The following is a 5,618-nucleotide window of genomic DNA, read 5'->3' on the forward strand; positions in this document are numbered from 1 at the left end:
TTTTTTTTAATATTTCAGGTATAACTGTTTATATGAAAATTCTTCATATGGGGTAATATCATGACTTATTTTGAGGACCCTTTGTATATAATATTGATTATGGGGGGGTCTCTACATACAATAATTTATCATGGGTGAATATAGATAATAATTTATTATGGGGGGGATCACTATGCATATTACAAAGTATTATATGGTCTTTCTCTATATATAATTCATTACCATGGAGCAATGTGTGATTGAATTTGATCATTTATTGATGCAGTATAGACAGGTAAACAATGAATTTTTTGAGTAGAACATTTTCCATGGTCTTCATTATGTACATTATAATAAATGTTGTCATACAATTAACAGTAAATGAAGAAGCAATGTATTAGTTGATATGTTGTAGGTCACAGGCAGCTGTCATAGAGACAATTATGACATCTTCGAGTTCTAGCCATATAGTCAGTGGTTCAGAAGCTGCAGTTGTGATTGTGGTTTGTGAGAGGCGTTATCAATACGTGCGATTTTTTTAGCTGTTATTTGTGTGCAAAATGTATGTTTTTTTGTTGTTTTTGTTGTGTGTGTCTTGTGTTGTCTGTCGCCCAACCCCCCCGCCATCATTAATGGAGGAGGGAAAAGGCGGCACCATCGCCCTCCATGGATTAGACCCAAGCAAGGATCAGGATTTAGTGAGTGAGTGTCCACCATGTGTATTTATAATTGTGATTATATATTTGATTACTATATTTTAACCCTTAAATACTTAATTTTGTCAGTATGTGTACCCCATGATTTGTAAGGTGTAACACAATATAGGAGCTCTATACAAATAAAGATTTATTATCTGAGGCCTTTATTATGGGCAAAACAGGCAATAATGGCAGCAGCTAATGTGTAGTAATCTACATAGTGGATAAGATCTGAGCAGATGTCATCCACATGTAGAACCTACCACCTGGGGCAGGAGCTCACCTGTGCCGTGTATCTACCCCTGAAGCTTGTCACTTATCACATGTTTTACAATACATTTACAGGGGTCACACAAAGAGCATCACATCTCACTCATGAATGTCCTCACTAGGTTGTGTCAGACTGTCCTCTACATTGATGCCTATAGATGACATATAATGGCCAAGCAGATTTCCTTTCTTAAAGGGGTATTCTCGTCTCGGCATTCACATTCAGTTTCACTAATCTTCCATATATAAACATTTCTTCAATTGGATGTTATTAAAAAAAATGTTCCTGTGTGAAGATAATTTCTCATAAATGTAGTCTTATGGTCCCTTAGAAACGAGATAGCTTCCTCGGTTACGACCACGTCACACTCTGGCAGCGGTGGCCAGACATGCGCTATTGAGCCCTGCCTGACCTCCTGGATTCAGCGATCATTACCACAGGACGGCTGTGGGACATGTAGTAACTCCCGGACATTTCATATACAAAAACTTTTTGTTTATTTGTGAAATCCATCCAGCAGAGGTGGTCGTATCCGGGGAAGCTTTCTCGTTTCTAAGGGACAACATGACTATATTTATGAGAAATTATCTTCACACAGGAACATTTTTTTTAATAACATCCAATTGAAGAAATGTTTATATATGGAAGATTTATCAAACTGATTGTGAATGCCCAGGATGAGAATACCCCTTTAATGAAAACCAGTTTTAGTAACATAACCCCTGTCTCTTTTAGGACATCGAAGATCTTATATGGAGGAGCTGAAAGAACATTTTAGTGATTTACCTAGAAGTGTTATTTATGGGCTGCCGGTTATCATTGTATGTGTGGCGTTGCTGTGCATTTGCAGGTATGTAGTATTTTTCTTTACACTACTAAGAGATTAGAAATAGATTCCCTCCTGGAGTCCAGGTCATTAATAAAGATCTGAGACAAGACAGATTTATGTCAATAGAGATTCAACATTAGATATAACTTTTGCCGTCTTGTTTTGATATACAAATATTGTAATAATTACATTTTGTGTATTACAGCCTGTGCACTGAGCCTCCTGATAAGTTTCAGTACATCTAGATCCTGATTCTCCGCATTGACCTCGGCTTTTGACCCCCGGACCGTCCTGACTACGATTTCTCTTCATCCTTTGGCTTATCTCATCCTGACTGCTCTTCTGTTGACAACCCTTGGCTAGGTTTCTGACCTTGCTACAAGTTCTTTACCGCAAATCACCTACTGCCAATTGGTGACCTTAATGGACGATTACGAGCACCATAGTCTGGGAAGTTGCCCACTCTTGCATTGTTAAAAGGTGAAGAACTGGCTAAGACTCTCTACTACAAGTTCTCCACCACAGAGCACCTACTGCCAATTGATGACCTTGATGAAGCGTTCTGAGGACCATGGTCTGGGAATTTGCCCCTCTAGCAGTTTAAAGGGTGAAGATCTGTCTGAGACTCACTACTTCAGCCTAGGCAACAACAAACTATTGCAAAAAGAAATCAAATTTTATTGACAATAAAAGAGACTTGCACTAGATTTTATGAAATAGTTCTGGCTGCCAGTCACTACATATAAATCTCACTAATCTATTGTAACAGAGTTTTCATACACCTGACACATTTTTATATCACTAAAAAACGTACTAACACGGTGCTGATTCTGGAGAGGTAGAGCAACAGTTTTAGATGATTTGCTTTGATCTTCACTTTCTAGCTTTGTCCACAACCTTCTTCTTGCCATAACAGAGCCTCCATGGATCTAGAGAAGAACGCTGCAGGTACTGAAGTCAGAAGATTCTTTAGATCTCTGCACTCTTTAGTGAAGCTGCATGTGGTCAGGATTGGATCAGTAGTTTGTATAAGTATTCGTAAGCCAATACCAGGAATGGTCCAAAACATGTAATAGATGGAGATCACCCAGTTATACTTTGTCTCTGCTTAGGCTCCACTTCTGGTTTTGGTATAAAGGGGTTTTCGCAGGAAGCAAGTTAGACTCTATCCAAGAATGATATATATCTCATCTGTTACCAAGTAAGAAAAGACAAAAACATCAATGCAGGCCCAAGAAAATTCTGAAGCTAACGTGGATGTCAGGTTTGTGATACCAAAGACATGAGCCACAATCTTCATGGCTGGAATAACAAAAGAGACGAGATTTTTTTTTTTTAAGCAATGGGCCAAGTACAGTATAGATATTGCCAAGTGTCCTGGGATCTGTCTATTGGGAAGGCATTGTTGAATAATATATTTTGAAGTCCCCTAATATCTATAAAATTATGTGGTGGAAATGCAAATGATAACATCAGACAGTGTGTTAGATTGTAACTTATTTTCCACACACTGTAAATTTTAGCGATATACAAAATGATCTGTTATCTGAGCCACTGCAAAAGCCACAACTGTGGATTGAAAAAAAATGATTTGTTTACTAAAAAGGATAATTTTTTATATAATATGCGGAGGATGTGGTGAACAATTTTCTAAAATACTTAACTAATTACATACATCCCCATGGGCCCCCAAGGGCCGCACGTGTGGCACCATAGTCTCTATACATGGGGAAAAGATAGGATATATCCTTTATTTCCCTGTGTTATGGTGTAATGCATCGTGCATCTTTAAGGAAAGGGGAGGGATCAACCCTCCTCCTCTCTATGGCAATGTTCATGTGATTGTCGCCTTAATTTGTAAAAAATATCGAGCTAGTCCCTACCATAGAGAAGAATATACCAGCATGTACAGTGTGTGTATATGGAGGCTGCATGAGCTCACATTTAATCTCCCTGTCTTTATGTTAAACAGCTCTGAGAAGGTAGGATTAACCCGTTCATTTTTAGTTTGATCTGTGAAATTAATGCTCATAGCATATTGCAGTCAGGGAAGGAGCAGGATGAGTTACCACTCACAGCTGTGTAACAAACAGGAGGGAGAGACCAGTTTCCATAGCAACTTTAAAATAACATTGTAAGTATGGGGAGCATTGCAGTCTTTTTCTTTACAAACTAAGCAGAGTTTCTTAATGAAGTATATTAAAAAAACATGTTCAGAATACCCCCCCACACACACACAAACACACACAATCACACACAATATCAATAGTAATCTGAAATTATTACTCTTAATTCTTTTTAGCCTAAATGAGTGAGTAATCACTGGAATAGTGAAAACTCCTAAAATCACAAGAACTCTGTAACCCCCACCCCGTTTACATGAGTTATACAGGCTTGTCGATCTTGTAAATTTCCACTATAACTGTATTGCTTGAAATTATTTGTTTTTGAAGTCATTTTAATATTATCAGTCGTTTAGTGGTAATCCAGAGCTTGCTGTTCTTGGACATGGACAGACATTGTGAAAGCCGACAATCCATCTCATAACGTCAATTCAGACTTTCGAGGATCATTGCCTATACAATCACTGCTCTCACTTTGTTCACAAGACAATAATTCCCTCCAAAATTAGTATGTACAGTAATTTTTTAGAGAAAAATTATTTAAAGCTGCACTTTTTCTAGTTTTATAAAGAAACAAATACAATAAGATTTTTTTTAAAGCAACAAAAGAAAAATCAAATAATATTTATAATATTTTCAATCCATGTGCAGAACATATCAAATCTTAAATATTACTGGATATTTATCCCCTTACCGCATTGGGACGTTCCTGAACGTCCTGATGTGGGAGGGGGAGTATGAAGAGGGCTCAGAGGCTGAATAATGCCTCAAACACCCACGATTGGTGCCACCACTGACCACATGTTAATCATTGAAATGCCGCCGGGGCACGATGATCAGTTGAAAAGAAAGCCGGGAGTTTGAGCAATAAAAAAAACTAAAAAGCATAATTCTGCTCCAGGTGTCCCTGGAAATCATTCCTCAAAGTACTTTGCTTCTCGGTCCTCATTTAGTACCTCTTTTGGCCCTTAGCAACCAGGGTTTCCAGCTCTCAAAAAAACTACAATCAGCAAGATGGAGGCGGGACCTGCCTCCTGTCACCTCATCACATGCATATGCCGCTGACCAATGGCACCGTATCTAATATATATCTATCATCTATTATTTAGTCATATCTATCTATCATCTTTCTATCTATGTATCTATCTATCTTATATCTATCTATCTCCTATCTATCTATCCATCTAAGTAATACTTCAGCACAGCACATGAGGACACAGCTTGCAGACTTGGAGATTGTCTCCTGCCACTTCCTTGTGTGAGGTGATGGGGGGGAGGGGGGGCTGCAGTTCCTGTCTGTGTGGATTATTTGCTTATAAACAAGTGTAGAGAAAGCTAAGGGAGAGATAAGCGTAGGTGTTTGGTCACTACATTAATTAGGGCTTCTCCCTGCACATGACAGCTGGAGCAGTGAGACATGAGGTGATAAGCTGATTGCAGGGAGAGAAAGGGGGGGGTGTCTCCTGCGCCGTAGTCTCTGCTTCTTTATGAAGATGGAATGTCTATAGTAACAGCCATATGAGAGATGACTGACATCTAGGGGAAATCTGCAGAATACAAGAGGAAGGAGCAAGATTCAGGAAACTAATCCCATTGCAAAAGGGCTTAAAATTACCTGCCCTACAACATATCAAAAGTTTTTTGAAATGACGGTTAAACTCCAAGGCCCGTTTCTTGGTTGCATCTGTAATGTTCTGTAAGTAACAAACCGATATAGA

General features: G+C 38.6%; 1 long non-coding RNA gene across 1 annotated transcript; it reads left to right on the forward strand.

The window, feature by feature from the left end:
• Nucleotides 1–504: 504 nt before the first annotated feature.
• LOC140076068 (uncharacterized) lies at nt 505–2,432 on the forward strand. The gene is made up of 3 exons (XR_011849521.1): nt 505–681; nt 1,684–1,798; nt 1,983–2,432. It is a non-coding gene; the product is annotated as an uncharacterized lncRNA (long non-coding RNA).
• Nucleotides 2,433–5,618: the final 3,186 nt, after the last annotated feature.

This window comes from Engystomops pustulosus, chromosome 8 (assembly GCF_040894005.1).
Source record: "Engystomops pustulosus chromosome 8, aEngPut4.maternal, whole genome shotgun sequence".
In the NCBI taxonomy this organism is placed as follows: Eukaryota; Metazoa; Chordata; class Amphibia; order Anura; family Leptodactylidae; genus Engystomops; species Engystomops pustulosus.